Raw genomic sequence first — 24,138 nt, 5'->3', positions numbered from 1 at the left:
AAGGGATTAGCGCACGGGGGCGGGGGCAGGGTCGAAAAAAGCGCCTCCTGTGAAATTCAGCATGGTGTTGCTGAGGGGCTACCCGATAGCGTAGCACCTCAGACCGCTGCACCACCAGCGAAGATGGCATCACCGTGTGATGTGACCCTTTAGTACCCCGCCATGGCCCCTTACCACCCCGTGGCAGAAATTTGTCTGTGCACCACGAGGCTGCCACGGGCGATGTCAGTGCTAGCCTTGCGGGTCATAAACCGGGCTGACCTCCACTCGCAGGGCGGTATATAAAGGGGAGGTGCTGCCGCAACCCATGCCGCCAAATACTAGGTCAGCCCTCCGTGACGGGCTATGGCATGGTCCTGGCTGGCATCGCACAGTCCGTCACTGCAACTCAGGATGCAGCCAAGGCACCATGCCGCCCCAGTGGCCTAGTGTAGGCCATCACAGGCCCTGCAGTGCGCAGTAGCCTTTCCCTTCAACAGAAAGGGGAGGGGCGATGAAACACGGCAGCACTCCACAGAGCCTCTGCGGAACGCTGCCTATCGCACCCCGACATCGCCTTGGTTACCGCTCCAACAGGAAGTGGAGCGCCCGAGATTGTACTCTGCTTCCTGTGCGGGGCAGGAAGGCGAATTTAGCGGCCGGGGCGGTACTTCCGTGCAGGCCACTAAATGTCCGGCCTTAACTCGATTACCACCCTAAAACAGGGCGTAACCAAATTTTACGCCCAAGGGCTGTTGTCTTCCATTGAAATTCTCCTACTAAGGGCACTAAGGGCTAGATTTATGTTGGGCTTGTGCCTCTATTGATGACCTAGAGGGGCGGTAATGGGTATGCAAATGATTTGCGGCTGGGCGGCCAGCTTCCAGCGCCCCACTGGGAAATTTGCTGCCGGCTTAGCGGGGGTGCTGAGCACGACTGCCTGACAGCCTTGAGCTGGTGTGCAACACCCCCGGTTGCGACAGCATTATGAAAGTTGTTTCGAGCGGGACCCGTAGCGCCCCAAAACGCTCCGTAGTGGGACCACCTGGGAAAGCAGGCAATCTGAGCTGTTCCAGCGGCGCTGAGGGAAAGAATGACTACACGAGGTAAGTGTAAGGGTTTTTCATTGTTTTTTTTTGCAATTTATCTTTATGTGGGGTGAACAAGTTATTGGGCATGTTTCTTGTGTTTTTTCTGGAGTTTTTTTTCCAGCCAAGCCTCTCTTAGGGCGCTCTGAGGCCGAGTCTTTAGCAACAGATTTTCAGTTGCTCAGCCGACTGAGTGCCCTAAGAGAGGTGTGAAACGCCTCCCTTAGCGCTCCACTCCACAATAAGTGCCCAGCTGCTGAATTCTGTGGCTGGAGACACAAACCATTTCCCGGCGCAAACTTTACCGCCCCGCCGCCATTATCGTCTGAAAAGCCCTCAACCGAAAATCTAGTCTCCCTGACCAGTGGAAACAACCTCTCTGCCTCTATCTTGTCCATCCCTTTCATTATTTTAAATGTTTCTATAAGATCACCCCTCATCCTTCTGAACTCCAATGAGTAAAGACCCAGTCTACTCAATCTATCATCATAAGGTAACCCTCTCATCTCCGGAATCAGCCTAGTGAATCGTCTCTGTACCCCCTCCAAAGCTAGTATATCCTTCCTTAAATAAGGTGACCAAAACTGCACGCAGTACTCCAGGTGCGGCCTCACCAATGCCCTATACAGTTGCAGCAGGACCTCCTTGCTTTTGTACTCCATCCCTCTCGCAATGAAGGCCAACATTCCATTCGCCTTCCTGATTAGCTGCTGCACCTGGGCCAATTGTGGAGCAATGGAGGCGTGGCCTAAACTGTTGCAGCTGTGATCAGTGAGAGAAGGAGCTGCTGCTTTTGCTCCTGGCTGGGCCTGTGAATCAGCCCAGGAAGAGAAGGAAGGAAGGAAGGGGCTTCACCACCAACTTTCACCCAGAGGGAGAGGAGGAAAAAGCAGAAAACTTGAACAACTTCACCATTTCTACAAAGAGTTGGAGAGAGGGGGAAAGACCAACAACAACATCCAGTGTGGAAGGAGGGAGACTCTACCATTCTACAGGTGGGTGTATTGGTGCAGTCCCTAAAAGACTTTGCTGTATCGGTGGGGGGAGGAAAGAAGACCAGTCGGGGGCCGGAACATCGCGGGGGGTGTGTGTGTGTGGAAGTGTGTGTGGGGGCCTTGCTTACAACTAGGCCCCACACACCTTTGAAGCACCCCTCCCCCATTGCCTAGCCTGGGATATCTGGAGCTACCAAGCTGAAGAAACAATAAATCCACCCTAATTAAACATCGTTGGGAGTGTGTGCCTGTGTGGCTCCAGCTGCACCAGGTGAAGACATCTTCTCCCCTCACCCGAAGACCACCCCAAAGACTATTTTTTGTTTGCCATCTGGGGATTGCACCCACCCACAGCTGCGAGGGGAGACCTGCCCTCGCAGTTTCCCCCCTTTCCACCCCCCTGTCTCTTTCTCTGTTACTCTCTGTCTCTCCCCTCTCTCTCTGAGAGCCCTTTTCCTCCCAAATTGATTGGAAAAATATAAAACAATTAAGACAACTGAGCAGAGGGAGTAAGGCCCCTCCCCAATTGTCAACTAGGGGAGAGGTGTGCCTCGTTAAGAGCTCCTCTGCACAGTCTATTAAACTAGGCCATTTAAAGACCATTAAGGCCTGTGACTTTGGGGTGGGTGTAGCCCTTAAAGGGACCCCGTGATGGCGACCCCATCTACGCCGGTGGCAGGGCCAGCTAGGACTTATGCACAGGTGGCATCCACATCCACGGCACCTCCTGTGCCACCTGCTGCCCTGCCACCATTCAGACTTATAACTACGAAACACGGGGTCAAGAGCTACACTCACCCCACAATGAGCATTGAGGAGTGCGTGCGGGCGATGGCTGGGGTAGTCGGCCCCTCGGCCATTGTCGCAGCCTCCAAGATGTCTGGGAAGGCCGTGTTCTTCCTGGGGTCGGAGCGGGCGGTGTCCCTGGCCATTGAAAAGGGGTTCACGGTGGGCGGGGCGTTCCTGCCGGTGGACCCTCTCGAGGCCACCGCGCAGAGGGTCATTCTATCAAACGTCCCGCCCTTTGTTCCCGCTGAGCTCCTCCTCCCTCACCTACACCAACTGGGGGAGGTAAGGTCGGGGATGAACCCCATACTGCTTGGCCTCAGGGAGAACAGCCTGCGCCATGTGTTCTCCTTCCACCGCCAGCTCTTTGTCCGGCTGGCGCGGGAAGAGACGACGGAGGGGAACTTCAATGTGGTGCACGAGGGGACTGCCTACCGCATCTTTTGGACGTCGGATGGCGTGCGGTGCCATGCCTGCAGGGAGGTGGGGCATGTTCGTAAGAACTGCCCCGCCTCCAAAGCCGCCAAACCACTGAGGGCGGACAAGGCTGGCGCCGCCGCCACCCCTCCCCCTAGTAGCGTCCGCGTGCCGGGAGCTGTGGGTGCGCGGGCATCGTCGGGGGCCTTTGTTTTCACGGCCTCCGGCGGGGGGGAGGGAGAGCGTCCGGCCGGAAAGAAGGCGTAGAAGAAGGCAAAACACCTAGAGGCGGGTCCCCTTAGTGCGCCAGACAAGCTGTTCACCGCGCTCGGCCCAACCCCGTCACCGTCGAGCGCGGGGTGTCCTGAGCCCGTGCCCGAGCCCTTGACTAATACCGCAGAGGGGTTCGGGCGCGGGCAAGATAAGAAAAAGGGGGGAGTGGAGCGGGAGGCCTCAGCAGACACGGGTGTCTCCCTGTCTCCGTGCCCCCCCAGGAAAAAAACGAGGCGCCGCTCCAATGAGGCGGGGGGGGAACAACATCCCTCCGCGGAGGAGTCGGTGCCCGCCGCGTGTCCCGCGTCCCCCACCGGCGCCCCCAAACTGCACCGTAGGCACGAGGAATCTATCCCCGGGGAGGGTGAGGCAGTCGAGGCTGCCCAGCCGCCGCCTCCCGGGGATGGCGTGAAAGATCTGCCTGTCGTGGGGGGTGTGGGGCCAGCGGAAGAATGCGTAGCCGCCGGGTCGGGCGTCCCGGGGACTGAGGCGGGCGGGGCCGAAAAGGCCGAACTTGAGCCCGCCCAGCCAATATCCAATTTCCCGCGGGATTTGCTCGACTCGGCAGAAATACAAAGTATGAACACTTTTAATGAATCTGTACACACTGGGCCGGGGGGTGGCGGCGGGGAAGGGGAGGGACACCCACCCTCGCCCCCTACTTTGGAGCTGGAGCGCTTGGAGGGCCTGGGGATTTTCTATGGCCGGGTCTCTCCGTGTTCCCCGGTTCCTGGGGCGGAGGAGGAACCCCTTCCGCTGTCGCTTCTCGACCCAGCACCAATTCTAAAAGAGCCCAGTGGGGACTCCTCTGCCGACGATCCTGGGGGTGGGATCGGGGCAGAGCCAGGGCCGGTTGGAGCGGCCGGGTCATTTGCCGTACCTCGTGCGGTCGACGGGCCGGCTGCTAGCGGCGACCTCCCGGAGGAGGACGGGGACTCGGTGGAGGACGCGGGTGAAGATCTCGAGTCCATCGCCAGTGAGATCTCCTCGTGCCCGCCGCTGAGTCCCCCCTCATTCCCGTAGAGGATCTCTGGGACTTTTTGGTCGAGAGCCAGGGTCGCCGCAACCGAGCCCATCTGGCCCGGGAAAGATGGTCCGAGCCGGGGCTGCTCATCGCTTCCGTCCGCGTCGCCGCTAAAACCATGGCCGCGGGTGGGCCCTTATCAAGGGCGCAAGGCCTTGAGCTGCGCCGGCTCAAAAAGTTCCTCGCTGGGCTGCTGAAGGAGTGGAGGTCAACAAAAGACTCCGCTCCCTCCCCCGCAATAGGTTAAGGTAGAGGTTGCACTATGCTTTTGCCATGAAGATAACCATAGCCAGCCTCAACATCAACGGCGGCAGAGGGGCACGCCGTAGATTTGACAATTTTTCGCTCCTGCGGGAGGGGAAGTATGCGGTGTGCTTCCTGCAAGAAACCCACACCGTTCCGGGAGACGAAGCCACGTGGCTCCTGGAATGGCAAGGAGAGGTCCGCATGAGCCACCTCACCGCCACTTCTAGTGGGGTGGTCATCTTGCTGGGCCCGCATTTTCAGCCGGAGATCTTGGGGGTCGAGGAGCCCGTGCCGGGCCACTTGCTGCACGTAACGGTTCGCCTGGGGGACGTGCCGCTCCATCTCGTGAACGTGTACGCCCCTCAGCCCGGCCCGCAGCAGGCGCGCTTCTTCGAAGAAGTGTCCGCTCTTTTTGGCTCCGTCGACGTCGGCGACTGCATTGTCCTCGAGGGGGATTTTAACTGCACCCTCGAGGCGAGGGATCGCTCCGGTGCCCCGCAGAGCATGACGGCGATGGAGAAGTTGAGGGACCTGGTCGGGTCCTTCAACTTGGTGGACGTCTGGCGAAATCGCCACCCCGACTCCAGCGCCTTTACTTGGGTGAGGCCTGGAGTAGGATGGTCCAGAGTCGACCGCCTTTATGTGTCTCGGGCGTACGTTTCCTGCGTCCCGGTGGCCTCCATGCGGCCGGTGCCGTGTTCGGACCACCACCTGGTGTGGGCGGAGCTCGCTTCGCTCCGCGCGAGGACAGGGTCCGGGTACTGGCACTTTAACAACCGGCTGCTGGAGGACGTGCGGTTCCAGGACTCGTTCCGTCGATTCTGGTCCGACTGGAGAAGGAAGCAGGGGGGCTTCCCCTCCTTGAGGCTATGGTGGGACGTGGGTAAGGCTCACGTCCGCGTCTTCTGTCAAGAGTACGCGAGGGAGTCGACCAAGAGGCGGGCGGCCGGAGTCGGGCGCCTAGAAAAAGAGGTGCTCGACCTGGAATCCCGTCTCGGTCAAGTCGTCGAGGACCCAACCCTGCGGACGGTGTACGAAGCTAAGAAGGCCGCGCTGAAGGACCTGCAGCTCGTCGGGTCCCGAGGCGCATTCGTGAGGTCGCGGATCCGGTTCCTGCGGGATCTGGACCGCGGCTCCCCCTTCTTCTACTCGCTGGAAAAAAGGCAGAGTGTCCGTAAGCAGCTCTTGACGCTGCTGGCCGACGACGGCTCTCTCGTCTCGGATCCGGAGGGCGTCAACAACAGGGCCCGTGAATATTACGGGGCTCTGTTCTCTCCGGATCCGTCCAGTGAGGAAGCGCGTAGAGTTTTGTGGGAGGACCTGCCGAAAGTCAGCCCGGAGGGCGGTGAAAATTTGGAAGCTCCGCTAAGCCTGGCGGAGCTGACCGGTGCCCTCGACTGGCTCTCGAGGGGAAAATCCCCGGAGCTGGACGGGCTGACCGTGGAGTTCCACAGGCCGTTCTGGGACGTCCTGGGGAGCGACTACGCGCGGGTCCTGGGGGAAAGTCTGGCGACCGGGGAGATGCCCCTCTCTTGGCGCAGGGCAGTCATCGTCCTGCTGCCTAAGAAGGGCGATCTCCGCCTCCTTAAGAACTGGCGCCCGGTCTCCCTCCTCAGCACGGACTACAAAATCTTCGCCAGGGCGATGTCTGCTCGCCTTGGCACCGTGCTGGACCACATGATCCACCCCGACCAGTCCTACACGGTCCCGGGCCGGACAATCCACGATAACATCCATCTGGTCCGGGACCTCATCCATTGTTCCCAGGAGGCTGGTCTGTCGGTCGCCTTCCTATCCCTCGACCAAGAGAAGGCGTTCGACAGGGTGGATCACGACTATCTGCTCGGAACTCTGCGTGCTTTCGGGTTCGGGACGCATTTCGTCGCCCGGATCCGACTTTTGTACGCCGCCGCGGAGTGTCTGATTAAGGTTAACGGGTCCTTGACGGCGCCCCTTCGCTTTAGGAGAGGGGTGTGCCAGGGATGCCCCATGTCCGGCCAGTTATATGCCATCTGCGTGGAGCCTTTCCTGCGCCTCCTGCGGACGAGGTTGACGGGACTGGCTCTGCAAGGGCCGGGCGTGGAGGTCGTCCTCTCGGCTTACGCCGATGACGTGCTCCTCGCGGTAGAGGATCCCACTGACCTGCGGAGGATGCGTGAGTGCCAGGAGATTTACTCGGCCGCATCCTCCGCCAGAATCAACTGGTAAAAATGTTCCGGACTCCTGGTGGGTCAGTGGCGGGTGGACTCCCTGCCGGAGGAGCTCAGGCCTTTTGCCTGGAGCACGACCCATCTCCTCTATCTGGGAGTCTACCTTAGCCCCGACGAGGAAGCCTGGCCGGCAAACTGGCAGGAGCTGGAGGCCAAGGTCGCCGCTCGCCTAGGGCGCTGGACAGGACTGCTCCGAGTGCTGTCCTACAGGGGTCGCGCGCTAGTCATAAACCAGCTGGTGGCCGCAATGTTGTGGTACCAGCTGGTCACTTTGACCCCTCCCCCTGCGTTTGTCGCCAAGATACAGAAGAAGCTGGTGGACTTCTTCTGGAACAACAGGAAGCACTGGGTCTCTGCTGCGGTCTTGAGTCTCCCGCTTGAGGAAGGCGGTCAGTCGTTGGTGTGCGTCAGCGCCCAGCTCGCGACTTTCCGTCTTCAGACCCTGCAGAGATACCTTTACGTCGAGCCCCCTCCTAGGTGGTGTGCTCTGGCGACATATTTGTTCCGCCAGCAGCGCGACCTCAATTACGACACGCAGCTCCTGTTTGTGAACTTGGGGGGTGTTAGGACCGCCCTCCAGGAGCTGCCTGTCTTTTACAAGGAACTCATCAGGGTCTGGAACAAAGTCTCCACCAAGCGCAGCTCTCCGCCGGCTGGAGTGGCGGCTGTCCTGCAGGAGCCGCTGCTCGGGAATCCGTACCTCCACGACCGAGGTTTTATGTGGCGGTCGGAAGAGAGGGCTGTGGCTGGTGAGGTGACCAGGGTCAGGGACCTGCTCGATGGCGGAGGAGCGGGCTGGATGGCGCCAGGCACGCTGGCGCGGCGCCTAAATTCAGCCAACGTCTGCCGCGCGGCCGAAGCCATCGAGTCGCTAAAAACAGCTTTGGGCCCTGACTCTGTTAGGTGCATCGAGGAGGCTCAAGCATGTGGGGAGATCCCGTCCGAACTGACCCCCGTCCGGACGGAATTCCTCATCGGCGCCAAACCCCGGAACCTCCCTCGGGAGCCGGCGCCTCACAACTTGAGCCGCCTCGAGGAAATCCCCTCCGTGCCTTTCAGTTCCGCGCGGAGGGGTTTCCTGTATGGGCTGCTCCTGCACACTCTCAACTTTGCCATCCTCGCCGGCCGTCCGGACACGCCATGGCGTACCATCTTGCCGTCCGGAGGAGGCGGGGGTCCCCGATGGAGGGCACTCTATGCGGGAGTCCTCCCATTATTCATCGGGGACTTGGCCTGGAGGGTGGTGCACGGAGCAGTGCCGTGCAATAAATTTTTAAGCCGGTTCACGGACTCCCAGGCCGCCTGCAATTTCTGCGGTCTGGAAGAGTCCGTGTTCCATGTTTTTATGGAATGCACGAGGTTGCAGCCCCTGTTTTATTATTTAAATGGGCTGCTCCTGAAATTCTGGCTGCACTTCAGTCCCACTCTCCTGATCTTTGGGCACCCTGTGCGGAGGGGAGCAGGTAGGTCCGAGGGCCTCCTCGTAGGACTGCTTCTGGGCACGGCCAAGGGTGCCATCAGCCGGTCCAGGCAGCGGGCGGTCGAGGGGGTCGTTCAACCTGACTGCCTGCCTCTCTTCCACGCGTACATCCACGCCAGGGTGTCCTTGGAGATGGAGCACGCGGTGTCCACCGGTACGCTCGCGGCCTTCCGCGAGAGGTGGGCACCGGAGGGACTGGAGTGCATCGTCACGCTCGGCAACCAAATTTTAATTTGATTTTATGTTTTAAAGTTTAATTTGTTTTAATTGCCGGTGCTTTTAGTGTCCCCCTCCCCTTTTATAGGGGCACTGGAGGGAAAAAGTTTGATTTTCGTGCCCAAAAAAAAAAAGAAAAAAAAAGAAAAACACAAAAAAAAACCACAAAAAAGAAAAAAAAGGGCCTTGTAAATGTCTGGTGTGTCATCCAGGGTGGGTGGCACGGTTTAATGTTTATGTTTTTTTCAGGTAAACTCCAAAAGAGTTTCATGCACAAGGACCCCCAGGTCCCTCTGCACCGCAGCATGTTGTAATTTCTCCCCATTCAAATAATATTCCCTTTACTGTTTTCTTTTCCAAGGCGGATGACCTCACATTTTCCGACATTGTATTCAATCCACCAAACCTTAGCCCATTCGCTTAACCTATCTAAATCTCTTTGCAGCCTCTCTGTGTTCTCTACACAACCCGCTTTCCCACTAATCTTTGTGTCATCTGCAAATTTTGTTACACTACACTCTGACCCCTCTTCCAGGTCATCTATGTATATTGTAAACAGTTGTGGTCCCAGCACCGATCCCTGTGACACACCACTAACCACCGATTTCCAACCTGAAAAGGACCCATTTATCCCGACTCTCTGCTTTCTGTTAGCCAGCCAATTCTCGATCCATGCTAATACATTTCCTCTGACTCCGCGTACCTTTATCTTCTGCAGTAACCTTTTGTGTGGCACCTTATCGAATGCCTTTTGGAAATCTAAATACACCACATTCATTGGTACACCTCAATCCACCATGATCGTTATATCCTCAAAGAATTCCAGTAAATTAGTTAAACATGATTTCCCCTTCATGAATCCATGCTGCGTCTGCTTGATTGCACTATTCCTATCTAGATGTCCCGCTATTTCTTCCTTAATGATGGCTTCAAGCATTTTTCCCACTACAGATGTTAAACTAACCGGCCTATAGTTAGCTGCCTTTTGCCTGCCCCCTTTTTTAAACAGAGGCGTTACATTAGCTGCTTTCCAATCCGTTGGTACCTCCCCAGAGTCCAGAGAATTTTGGTAGATTATAACGAATGCATCTGCTATAACTTCCGCCATCTCTTTTAATACCCTGGGATGCATTTCATCAGGACCTGGGGACTTGTCTAACTTGAGTCCCATTAGCCTATCCAGCACTACCCCCCTAGTGATAGTGATTATCTCAAGGTCCTCCCTTCCCACATTCCCGTAACCAGCAATTTTTGCCATTGTTTTTGTGTCTTCCACTGTGAAGACCGAAGCAAAATAATTGTTTAAGGTCTCAGCCATTTCCACATTTCCCATTATTAAATCCCCCTTCTCATCTTCTAAAGGACCAACATTTACTTTAGTCACTCTTTTCCGTTTTATATAATCGGTAAAAGCTTTTACTATCTGTTTTTATGTTTTGCGCAAGTTTACTTTCGTAATCTATCTTTCCTTTCTTTATTGCTTTCTTAGTCATTCTTTGCTGTCGTTTAAAATTTTCCCAATCTTCTAGTTTCCCACTAACCTTAGCCATCTTATACGCATTGGTTTTTAATTTGATACTCTCCTTTATTTCCTTTGTAATCCACGGCTGGTTATCCCTTCTCTTACTGCCCTTCTTTTTCACTGGAATATATTTTTGTTGAGCACTATGAAAGAGCTTCTTAAAAGTCCTCCACTGTTCCTCAACTGTGCCACCGTTTAGTCTGTGTTTCCAGTCTACTTTAGCCAACTCTGCCCTCATCCCACTGTAGTCCCCTTTGTTTAAGCATAGTACGCTCGTTTGAGACACTACTTCCTCACCCTCAATCTGTATTACAAATTCAACCATACTGTGATCACTCATTCCGAGAGGATCTTTTATGAGGAGATTGTTTATTATTCCTGTCTCATTACACAGGACCACATCTAAGATAGCTTGCTCCCTTGTAGGTTCGGTAACATACTGTTCTAAGAAACAATCCCGTATGCATTCTATGAATTCCTCCTCAAGGCTACCCCGTGCGATTTGATTTGACCAATCAATATGTAGGTTAAAATCCCCCATGATTACTGCCATTCCTTTTTCACATGCCTCCATTATTCCCTTGATTATTACCCGCTCCACTGTGAAGTTATTATTTGGGGGCCTATAAACTACGCCCACCAGTGACTTTTTCTCCTTAATATCTCTAACCACAATAATTCAACATTTTGTTCATTGGAGTCAATATCGTCTCTCACAACTGCCCTGATATCATCCTTTATTAACAGAGCCACCCCATCTCCTTTCCCTTCTTGTCTATCTTTCCGAATTGTCAGATACCCCTGTATGTTTAATTCCCAGTCTTGGCCCCCCCTTCAACCACGTTTCTGTAATGGCCACCAAATCATTCCCATTTGTAACCACAGAGGAATCTCCCTGTTGTCGGCCACTGGGAAAGTCACCATTAGAATCCGCCTCAACTGTCTTCTCCCTGTGGCTGAAGGAGCTCCTCCCGGAGTCACAGTGCGGATTCCGTCCACTACAGGGTACAACGGACATGATATTTACGGCGCAACAACTGTTATTTTTCAAACCAGCAGCTGAATATCACCCCTAACTCTATATAGCTACCCATTCTCATTCCCCATGATACAGAAAGTAGAGAGTGGTGGTGATGGTTATTTTTCAGAATGGAGGGAAATTTGCCTTAGGAATCGGTGATGGGATCACTGCACTTTCTGATCTATATTAATGAGCTGCATTTGGATATATCGGGAATAATTTCAAAGTTTGTTTATAACATGAAACTCGGAAATGTAGTAAGCAGTGAGGAGGATAGTAACAGACTCCAATAGGACATAGTCAGACTGGTGAAATGAGCAAACACATGGCAGATGGAATTTAATGCAGAGAACTGTGAAGTAATTCATTTTGGTAGTAAGAATAAGGAGAGTCAATATAAACAAAATGGTACAATTTTAAATGGTGTGCAGGAACAGAGGGATCTGGGGTTGTACATGCACAAGGCTTTGAAGCTGGTAGTACAAGTTGAGAAGACTGTTAAAAAGACGTACGTTATTCTTGGCTTTATAAATAGAGGCATAGAATACAAAAACAAGGAAGTTATGCAAAACCTTTATAGAACACTGGTTAGGCCCCAGCTGGAGTATTGGGCCAATTTTGGGCACCACACTTTAGGAAGGATATCAAGGCCTTAGAAATGGTGCAGAGGAGCTTTACTAAAATGGTGCCATGGATGAAAGACTTCAGTTACATGGAGAATCTAGGATAGTTCTCCTTAGAACAGAGAAAGTTAAGGAGAGATTTGATAGAGGTGCTCAAAACCATGAATGGTTTTGATAGAGTAAATATGAAGAACCTGTTTCCAGTGACAAAAGGGTTAGTAACCAGAGGACACACATTTAAGCAAATTGGCCAAAGAGATAATGAGGAAATAATTTTTTATGCAGGAAGTTGTTATGATCTGAAATGCACTGCCTGGAAAGGTGGTGGAAGCAGGTTCAATAATAACTTTCAAAAGGGAATTGGATATATTCTTGAAGGAGAAACGTTTGCAGGACCAATTGACACCTCTTTCAAAGAGCCGGCACTGGCATGATGAGCTGAATGGCTTCCTTCTGTGCTATATCATTCTATGATTCTATGATTATTTACAAATTTAAAATCACCTCCACTCAGAGGTCTCACGTTGCTTTTAACAATTCTCTTTTTACTGAGAGAATACATAAATACTTCACTGTTCCTTTTGATGTTTTTTAAATTGTTTTCCTCATGCACCCTTTTAATTTTGTTTACAACATTCCGAACTTCTTTTCATATTTTCTTATATTCTCGTTTAGTTTTCTCATTATTAATATATACCTCATTGGCCCTCTTCTTCAATTTTGATTGTTGTACAATCTATTTATTCATCCTAAAACTACATTTCCTTTCCTTCTTGGTTTATAATATACTCATTCTGTACCTTTGCAATCTCTTTTTTTAGAAACATCCCAGAGTTGCTGCACTGTCCTGTGTGGCAATTTTCTCTGACACCTCACCTCAGCTAGCTCATTCCTCATCCTCAAAAATATGCTCTAATCCCATCCGGTGTTGTAATTTTTGTACAGAATTTTTTCCTTTCTAATAGGATCTTAAACCTTATCATATTGTGGTCACTGCTCCCAAGTTGCTCACGCACATCTAGCTGATCTATTTCATTACACACATCCAGATCTAACAATGCCTCCACCATTATGGGCCTAGGAATATACTGCTTGAGGAATGAATCATACACATTTTAAGAATTCCATTCTCTTTTCTTCATTTACTCCCTCCCAGTCCCAATCGATAAGTTGAAGAATTAAAATCTCCTGAAACATCATTTTATTATCCAGTCATCTCTCTGATCTGATCACAGATTTCTTCTTTCATTTCTTCCCACACTCTGAAGGTGTGTACTGCACCCATACAAATGTAACAAGCCCTTTTTAAACAATCTTTGAGCTCCAACCATATTAACTCTGTCTGTACCCCTTCTTTGTCTACATCAGCCCTCTCTACAGCATATATTCACTCTTTTAACAATACTGTCTCCACCAGCCTTTTTAGCTTTTGTATTCCTCCTAAATATATTGGACTGGATTTTACAGTCAGTGGTGAAGAAACAGCGCTTGCCGTTAAGTATGCTGACAGTTGCCCACAAACTATTCGCGGGCTTTTGAGTAGAGACTTGTAGTCATTGGCTGTCTGATCCGGCGCGGCACCCTCTACAGGGGATCTGTGGCGTGCATGAGCAGGAAAAAGCAACAGTGTGACCCTGAACCAATCAGATTGAAAAATCCTCACTGAGCCACTCAGAGTCTAAACCAGAATGTATAAACTAGATTTAAATCATGCACAGAAAGTGAAATAAAGAGAGGAGAAGAAAGATGGGATTAAGGGAGAGAGAAATAAAAGAGACAGAAAGAAAAAGTTAAAACATAGCTAGACTTTTTTCATTAGTCTCCAGATCGCCCAAAAGTGGCCGCTACTTCCAGCATTAGCGTTTATATTGTTTTTTGTGATCGCCAGAATATCACCTGTTTTCAAACCCGTTTATGTTTTCTAGCTTAGCCGAGAGTGCAGCAGTTGCAGGCCTTGCAAGAACCGTAGGCGCTCCAGGATCCTGCAATTGTTATTGTGTCTGCAGGCGAGGAGGCACGTGTATCGTCCGTCCTGTTGCAGGTCCTCCTCTCCGCTGAGGACAGTGAAGAGGTGGAGGAGGAGCTTGCAGCATCATCCACCAGTGTTCCTGCGGCTATGTACTCTTCGACCGAGGAGGTAACGGGGCCAAGCGCTTTGACGCAGGGCACCCCGAGTGGTTCCATGCCAGCGCTGACCCTGCAGAGATTGGTTCAGCACAGTCGGACTGCTCTAAGAGGGGTAGATCTTAGTGTGGACATGGTGAACTTGTCCAGGATGAGCGTCGACATTGGTCGGGAGCTTCTCCAGGCAATAGGTGGATTATCTGGCCAGGTTGCCACTCAATCTACGATCGTCAATGAAAAGATGACACAGATAGCAGTGGCCCTGGAGAGAATAGCTGGGAACACGGACGCCAGAGAGCGATCAGTGGTCCCGGAATCTGGCACTGCGCCCCAAGGTGCCACACCCCCATTGCTCGAGACACATGCGAGTCAGGAAGAAGCTCTTGCTTCTGGCTCGGAGGACGTCCTTTCCAGCAACTGCCCAATCAATGGATCTGCTGTACCCTCCCCACCCGCCCACTGAAGCAGTGCTCGAGATGCACTGCTTCAAAGCGACTCGGAGTTGGTAGGGGGAGGGGAAGAGGTGGGGTACAGACCCGGGTGGGGGGGGGGGGGGAAGAAAGGAGGGGCATGGCCGCAGGAAGGGATGGAGGGAGTATTATTTTAATTGTTAATTTTTAAAAATTTGTTGAATTTTGGGTGTGTGGGTGGGTGGTAGATTTGAGGGCCTGGTCTTCGAACATTCTTTTCCTCAGGCGGCCAAAGGCTGCACTGGCACATTGGAGGCGATGTTGAATCTCTGCATCAATATCTGCCTTTGTTGATAAAAGGCTCCCAAGGTATGGATAGTGGTCCAAGTTGTTGAGGGCCGTGGAATGAATCTTGATGATTGGAGGGCAGTGCTGTGTGGCGAGGACAGGCTGGTGGAGGACCTTTGTCTTACGGATGTTAAGCATGAGGCCCATGCCTTCACACGCCTTGGTGAATACATCCTGCAGTTCAGCCTCAGAATGTGCGCAGGCGCAGGCATTGTTCGCGTACTGCAGCTCAACAACAGAGGCCCTCAAATCTACCACCAAGCTCATGGTCTACAGGGCTGTAGTAATACCCGCCCTCCTGTATGGATCAGAGGTATGGGCGATGTGCAGAAGACACTTCAAGTCGCTGGAGATATATCACCAACAATGTCTCCGCAAGATCCTGCAAATCCCCTGGGAGGATAAGCGCACCAACATCAGCGTCCTCGCCCAGACTAATATCCTCAGCATTGAAGCACTGAGCACACTCGATCAGCTCCGCTGGGCTAGCCACATAGTTTGCATGCCAGACATGAGGCTACCGAAGCAATTGCTCTATGTGGAGCTCCTTCATGGTAAACGAGCCAAAGGAGGACAGCGGAAACGTTACAAGGACACCCTCAAAGCATCCCTGGTAAAGTACGACATCACCACTGACACCTGGGAGTCCCTGGCCGAAGACCGGCCTGGGGGAGAAAATGCATCTGGGAGGGCGTTGTGCTCCTCGAATTTCAATGCCGCGAGCGTGAAGAGGTCAGGCACAGGCAGTAGAAGGAGCGAGCGGCAAACCAGCCCCACCATACCCTTCCCCCGATGAATGTCTGTCCCACCTGTGACAGGGTCTGTGGCTCTCGCATTGGACTGTTCAGTCACCAAAGGATTCACTTTGGGAGTGGAAGCAAGTCTTCCTCGATTCCGAGGGACTGCCTATGATGATGATGATGGGTGGGTGGGTGGTTGTTCAAATCATTTACATTGTTTGTTGCTGTTGTTGTTCATTTACCAATATATTTTAACATTTTTCACTGTTTGGGGGAGGTGGGGGGGGTACATGTATGTTTATTAAAATCGCTGTTGTAATTGTTGTTGATGTTTATATAATTTATTGTTCTGTATAACTGTTTCAAATTTGGGGTGGGGGAGAGGGTTACTGTTGTGTTGTGTTTGTTAATAAAAATAATTTCTTTAGTAACTATGGGCTAGATGTTCCATTATTTTTGCATGCATAACGGCCACTTAACGTCCATTTTAATGGTGAAATGAGGTGTAACGCCCTTATATCGCCCATTTAGCCACAAAATGGAAACTGACGTCCATTTCTCAGTCACTTATCGATGAGCATTACTTTCGGCATGTACATAATGCTGAGAAAAAATAATACCGCCCACCCACTTTTTTTGGGCGGAAACATCAGAATGGGTGAACCCAACGCCGATAATATCGCCCAGCGTTACTTTCGGCAAGTACTTAACGCCAAGATTCAATAATACCGACCGCCCACTTTTTTTTGTCGTAAAGATCACATTTGCCGAAACTAGCAGCCATGAGATCGCCCAGCATCACTTTCAGCACCTCGCACACATATCGCCCACAATCTCGCTCGCCGAAAAATCCGTTGTGAAAAAGTTGACCTGATCTGAACTAATCACAATGGTGTGGATACCATTTTGTAAATCGTAGGTCGCTTCATTGAAAAAGCTACTTCAACTTAGGGGGAGTTTGGATGTACTCTGGAGTTCTTTTCAGGTGAAGTGACCATCTGAACAGACATCTTATCGTACTGTGGACGATTGGATTTTTAGTGGGGGAAATTTATTGCTTGTGAACAATCGGCATTATACTTATAATTATTGGAATGGGGCCAGCCAATTCTCAGCCTGCATTGATTAAAATGCAGATGCTGCAGAATACAAATAGCACAATGTCTAATCCACAGCATTATGTGCCCAATCTAAGACGTGCCAGACTGATGATGAGGATCAGACCATACACCGCCCGCACTTACAGGGAGAAGCGATCTTACCTCGACTGAGAACACCTGCCTTCAGAGACTACACTTCCACAAAGTGGTTATCAGTGAGATATGCCAGCTCATCAGGGCAGATCTGCAGTCTGCCAGCACCATCAGGACATCACTGATGGTGAGGTCAAGGCCATTGCAGCACTGTCATTCTACACGTTCCGTTCCTTTCAGGTCTCTGCAGTCGACATTTGCGCTATATCTCAGCATGCCACACGTTGCTGCATTAGACAGGTCACTGAAGCCCTTTACGCATGTAGGATGGACTTTATCAGCTTCCCTATGACCATGGAGGCTCAGACTGACAGGGCTGTAGGATTCTACCGAATTGCTAACTTCCCTAAGGTGCAGGGAGCAATGCACTGTACACACATCGCCATGCAGGCACCTTCTCAGGACGAAGAAGTTTTTCGCAACCGAAAAGGATTTTACTCCCTGAAGGTCCAACTCATTGTCGACCACAACCAGATAATTATGGCAGTGAATGCCAAATTTCCGGGCAGCATCGATGAGGCTCACATCCTGCGGCAGAGCGCTGTATCTGACATATTACCAGTCAGCCACATGGTTAATGCTGGAGGCTTTTTGACAAATGATATGGCCAAGCCACCTGGCTGATGACCCCTCTGTGTGACACCCACACTGAACCGAGAAGCGATACAATGAGAGCCACAGAGCCACACGCAATGTGGCCCAGAACACCATTGGTGTGCTTAAGCAGCACTTCAGATGCCTGGAGCACTTAGGAGGGGAGCTACAATACAACCCTGATCAAGTAGCTCAATTCATGGTTGTGTGCTCCGTGCTGTACAAGTTGGCTATCAGGAGGGGGAAAGAATTGCCAGAAGGGACTGATGGTCCACCTCAGGAGAGAGAGGAAGAGGAGGACGAGAGGCTGGATGCTGACCGAGGGCCAGACAATCAGGCTGACTATGCAACTATGCCCACGCCCCCCTCGAGATCGCAGAAAAGGGCTTGTGGTAGTTACATAGCTGCAAGACTCTTACGTCAGCAGCTCATAAATGAGCGCTTTGCCTGAAAGAACGTTGCAGTTATTGACAAAGCTGACACCCCGCTGTGTGTGCAGCTCAGACATCAATGGTGGGCATCACCTTGGTGTCAGTTAAAGCTTACGTTGAGTTTAATTATACCCTTTCATGTTAAGGAATCACCAGTGTGTAACGGTCCAGCTATATGAGACAGTGCGCAACAAGGTTATGTTAAATAAAAAACATTTAACATGACCATTGGTCTGAAATCATAAGTATAATGGTCAAAAACATCCCACCCCCACCCCACCCGACAACATTTTTAGAACATTGACATCAATCAAATGGTCAACATGTCCAGCAACACAGAACACAAATGCAACCCCCTCCCCCCATACCTTACAACAAATTGCATACACCGAGATGGAGATATAACAAAGCCATCACCTGCGGACATGCACCTCACTTTCCATCCCCCCTCCCCTTCTTCTCAACACCTCCAGCCATTCAGCCATTCCCCTTCTCGCTGCACGCCGCCTGGCCGAGGCGCTCCTCAGGCAGTGCCTCATTGGGGGGGATGAAGTCAGAGCCGGTGGTTGGACAGGTACAGGAGTGAGGGGTACTAAGGTGGGAGCATTCTCGGATCCAGAAGCAGGATGTTGCTCCTGCCTCTCATGTGTCATTGGCACTGGGGGTGCGGAACCTAGGGACTGTGTGCCGTGCTCCGGGACCACTGGAAAGCCTGTGCCACCAGTGTTCCTGGCTATCGCCTCCAGGGCCTCCGCCACCTGGGGAACGTATTCCATCATGGTGCCGGAGATGTTGGCCAGCTGTCGGGATATTCCCCCCAATGCCTGTAGGATCCGGTGACCTATGTCAACAGTCCTCCTGGACAACTCTACCATGTCGCCCCTCTCATCTGGCGCTCGTGGAGCAGACCTGCCACATCTACGAAACCTGCGTGGGGCCAGCGCCGTCCTGGGAACACCTGGGGTGCCCTGTGGCGAGGTGCTTGGGCCTGGTACCTCCAGAGTGGAGGTGGGAATGGCCGAAGGAGCACTGGATGGCGTTGGGGTTGAATGCCTTCTGGAGTCTGGCGATGCAGGTTCTTCAAAGTCTGCGCTGCCATCCATTGCGAACAGACCCGGCAGATTGACGGGTGAGAATCGGAGCTGCTCAGCACCAGATGTAGGATCGTCCGGCGAGTCCGGCCCCGCGCCCCCACCTTCATATATTATTGTTCGGATATGATTGGGTGTGGCATCTACTGACTTCACATCACGCAATGGTGTACACTTTAATCAAGTGGCATCACTTCAAGTTCTGCAGCTGCCTGCGTGGCTGTCTGGGGCTGAGTCCCCATGAGCGAGAGCACCCGCTCCTCGATGTCAGTGAGGTCGCTGATGATTGGTGGCCCCCAACCCATTCGCCTCTGCTCGGCCCTATTCCTCGAAAGCTTCCTCTGTAAAAGGTAACATGACGACATGGCATGAGATCATTGCTTGATATCATTGCTAGATACTGTCACAGAGACTAATACAACACATAACCGACAGCTGTAATCATGATTATTATGATAATTATCATTCTTTACCTAAAGATGTACACCGTGACCGCAGGCTTTGAGTACAACATTCCCGGTAAAAGTGATAGACCTCACATTTGATTATAGTCACTCATGACTCTTACAAATCAAATTATTTAAATATATAATTACATGTAAATAAATGTAATACTTACTCTGGCGGATCCAACAAGGTTGTTCCATCGTTTGCGGTATTGGTTGCCTTCACGCACCTCGTTGGTCGCCGATGAGACCATCTCTGCTATCTCGGCCCATATCTTCTGGTAGGCCTTTGGGGTGGGCTTCCCACGCCTTCCCTATGTCAAATCACCCCAGCATAACTCGACCTCCTGCAGGAGGGAGGCATTTGCCTCGTCGGAGAACCTCCTCGCTCTCTTTCTTCCTTCCATGTGCTCCTCTCCCAGCTCACTGCTCTCGCCAGCATCAGTCTCAGTCTCCACAGCGTGCTGTGTCGCCTCCTCCACTCCCTCAATAGGCACCAAATTCGCGAAAATATTTGGCTGGTAACAGCTAACTTTTTTCGCACAATTTGTTATAAAGCTCCTACCTCCGAAAGCAGCCAAACAAGCACACACCACACCCACACATGCCTTCACTACCTCTCTGCTCCCTCTCTCTCTGTCTCCTCATATGCGCATGTAATGATGACCCCTGACCTCCTGAATCATGGGAAATGAGCGTTGCTATGCCATTGCTAAGGACAGCGACACTTTACGGCAGAAGGTCAGAGAGCTTTAACGTTAGTGCCCATTTCAGATCGCTTGCGGTAACACCCAATTTTTAAAATGGAAACTAGGGGCTTTGAAAATGGACGACAATCCGGCGATCTGAAAACCCATATTTACCGCCCGCGCTGGAAATAATGCCCATTTTTGGGTGATCTGCACAAAAGTGCAAAATCTAGCACATTAACATTTTTTTATTTACTTATCATTGTTGTGCATTGTCTTCAAATAGCAGTAACGTTTAGGATATACAAAGACTGGCGAGGCCAGGCCATGAAAGGCAAACATTAAACGTAACGTAAATCAGCTGTAACTGTAACTTTCACCAATGTAACACAAACTGTTCATTTATGAGCTGAACAATCTTGCAGCTGCGTAATGACCACCAATGTTATTTCAAGCAAAGCGTTCATTTATGAGCTGCTGACGCAACAGTCTTGCAGCTGCGTAACTATCACAGGCTCTTTTCTGCAGTCTAGAGGAGGGTGGGGGCATGGTTTTGTCAGCCTGGTTGTCCTTCCCGAGGTCATTGTCCATCTCCTCTTCTTCCTCTTCCACCTCTCCTCTCTCCCGAGATGGACTAGCAATCCCATCTGGCAATTCTTGTCCCTTCTTAATAGCCAAGTTATGCAACATGCAGCACACCACAATGAATAGAGCAACCTGCTCAGGGTGGTATTGTAATTCACCTGCTGAGTGGTTCAGGCATCTGAAGCGCTGCTTAAGCACACCAATTGTCTTTTTGACGATATTGCATGTGGCTATGTGGCTTTCGTTGTATCGCTTCTCGGTTTCTGTCTGGAGCTTATGCAGGGGGGTCATCAGCCAGCAGGCAAGGTCATATCCTTTATTCCCCAGCATCTAACCGTGACCTTGTGGTTGACTCTTAAACAGGTCAGAGACAGTGCTCTCACGCAAGGTGTGCACATCTTGGATGCTGCCTGGAAATTTTGCATTTACTGCTCTGATTATTTGCTTGTGGTCGACAACAAGTTGCACATTCAGGGGATGAATCCCTTTCGGTTCTGAAACACCTCTACATCCTGAAAAGGTTCTCGCAGGGCGATATGCTACAATCTATTGCTCCCTGCATCTTGGGGAAGTTTGCTATTCTTGAGTAACCCAGAGCCCTCTCAGTCTGTGCCTCTCTGGTCTTAGGGAAGCTTATGAAGTCCATCCTTCGAGCGTAAAGGGCTTCAGTCAAATGCAGCAATGTGTGGCGTGCTGAGAGATAGCACAAATGTTGCCAGCTGAGGCCTGAAAGGAGTCGATGCATAAAAGGAAAGTGCCACTGTAACCTTTACCTCAACGGACAGTGCGGTCCTGATGGTGCTGTTAGGCTGCAGATCTCCCTTAATGAGCTGGCATATCTCACTGATGATCTCCTTTCGGAAGTGCAGTCTCCTAAGGCATGTGTTCATTGAAACAAGTTCAGCTATAAACGCTTATCCCTGTAAGTGCGTCAGGTGTAAGTTCTTGTCCTCCTCATCAGTCTGCCACTCTTTGATTGGGCACATAATGCTCTTCAATATATCTTCTCTCATCTCTAGTCTGCAGAATGTGAGTAGTCATCAATACTGGCTGAGAAATTACAGGCCCCATTACCATTACTATTATATGTATTCTTCAGAAATAATAAATTGTCCTCCTAAAACTCATATAAAAAAATTTAAATCGACCACAATATGATAAGATGGTTATTCAGATTTTAAAATCACATTAAAAGAATTCTCAGAATAAATCAAAACTCTCCAGATCTTGAAGCAGCCTTTTTGTATGAAAAGTCCTCCAATTTACAAAATGGCTTCCATACCGCTGGGTTGTCAGATGAATGCAGCTTTTTTTCAGTGATTTTATGGGCAAGCAATCTTTTCTGCTATATATGTAGGCGAGATGCCAAAAGTAAAGCTCAGCGATATTCTGGGAAGTTTCTGGATGTTAGTTTCCTTTCTATACAGTATTCTGGGCAGTGGGCAGTACACTATTGTTGATGTCATAATTAAAAAAAAATATATGGGCGAGTGGTTTAATTCTCGCCGTTAACTTGATGCCGAAACTAACGTTGGCGTTAAATGGATGATAAATGAACGTTAATTTCCATTTTTAGGGAAAATGGGCGATAAATGGGCGTTATACTTCAACTCAGAGGTTAAATGGCGGTAAGTGGGCAGTCGCGAGGCAAAACTGATGGAAACTCTAGCCTATATAATTAAAATAAAATCTCTAACACTAATTAAATTCTAATAGAATGGGAATCCATGCCTGTAAAATTTAATTTTCAGAGCCGGAGAGGTTGTTTGGCAGTAATTATGACTGATCATGGTATTAAAAATGTACTTATACCTGAAAGCACCAGCTCAACCTTTTCTGGTGTGTTTAGTGGGTAACTGCTGAATAAGTACAACTACTTCACACCCTTAACTTGACTTCAATGACTAGTCACTCAGCGAAATATTGTAATAGCTCAACCTGTGCAGGAGCAGAGTAATTCAGACGGATTTCTGCGTTCAACTGGGCATGTCTGTACACTGGGAGTTGCTGTCCAATTTACTCCACAATAAAGGTCTATTGTTCTCAACACACATTCCAAGCCATTATATCCCGATATGTTTAATTTCCATTTTGTCAAGTTTTCAGCCATTTTTCTGTTAATGCCAATACATCTAGATCTTCGTCTAAACGAATTGCTTCCAGTTCCCCCAGTTTATTTTCCACACTCTGCAAATTGCAATATGATCACTCTTAGCTTTTTTTTAAAACAATTTTCATTCTCCCATCTTTTAAAATTTAAGCTACCCCCTATCTTTAATTCATTGTTTTCCGCTTTTATAAATGATCCATTTGATTTTATTCCTTTACTCCATATACCTCTTGGTAAATGGTTTTCATTGCAAAATAACATATAGGAGCAAGAGTAGGCCATACAGCCCCTCAAACCCATTCAATAAGACTATGGCTGATCTTTTACATCAACTTCACTTTCCCACTCTATTCCCATATCCCTTGATTCCCTTACTACCCAAAAATTGATCAATCTCAGTCTTGACTATGCTCAATGACTGAGCACACACAGCGCTGTGATGTAGAGAAGTCCAAAGATTCACAACTCTCGGAGAGAAGAAATTTCTCCTCATCTCAGACCTAAATGTCCGACCCTTACTTATGATACTATGATCCCCTCGATCTACACTCTCCAGCCAAGGCAAACAGCCTCTCAGCATTTACAGTCAAGCTCTCTAACAATTTTATACATTTAAATGAGCTCGCCTCTCATTCTTGCAAATTCCAGAGAATATATGCCCATTCTACTCAATCTTTCCTCATAGGACAACCTTCTCATCCTGGAATCAATCTAATGAACCTTCATTGCCACCCCTCCAGGCTAAGTATATCTTTCTTTAGGTAAGGAGACCAAAACTGTATTCCAGGTGAGGTCTCACCAAAACCCTATATAATTGCAGCAAGACTTCCATACTTTGGTACTCCAACCCCCTTGCAATAAAGACTAACATACCATTTGCGTTTCTAATTGCTTGCTGTACCTACATGTTAACATTCTCCAAATCATGTACAAGGACACCCAAATCCCTCTGAATATAAATATTTACGAGTGTCTCACCAGGATCAATACCCACTACCAAAGCCTGAGGACCTTTTCGCTACGCTGGCGGGAGGAAAGACGTTCACGAGGCTGGGCTTGACCCTCGGCCCACATGATGCAGGAGCTGGAGAAATCATCGAAGGGCCTCACCTGCATCAACATGTACAAAGGTCTCTTCATTTATAACAGATGCCCGTTTGGAATTCAATCATCCGTAGTGATATTCAAGAGAAACATGGAAAGCTTACTGAAGTCGATCCCACACACGGTGGTCTTCCAAGATGACATCTTGGTTACAGGTTGGGACACAGTCGAGCATCTGCAGAACCTGGAGGAGGTTCTTAGTTGACTCAACCGCGTGGGGCTCAGAATGAAATGCTCGAAGTGTGTTTTCTTGGCGCCTGAGGTGGAGTTCCTGGGGAGAAGAATCGCGGCGGACAGCATCAGGCCTACCGATTTGAAGACGGAGGCAATCGA

This window comes from Pristiophorus japonicus, chromosome 10 (assembly GCF_044704955.1).
Source record: "Pristiophorus japonicus isolate sPriJap1 chromosome 10, sPriJap1.hap1, whole genome shotgun sequence".
NCBI lineage: Eukaryota > Metazoa > Chordata > Chondrichthyes > Pristiophoridae > Pristiophorus > Pristiophorus japonicus.
The sequence above is the reverse complement of the archived record's forward strand: the minus strand, read 5'-3'. Positions refer to the sequence as shown.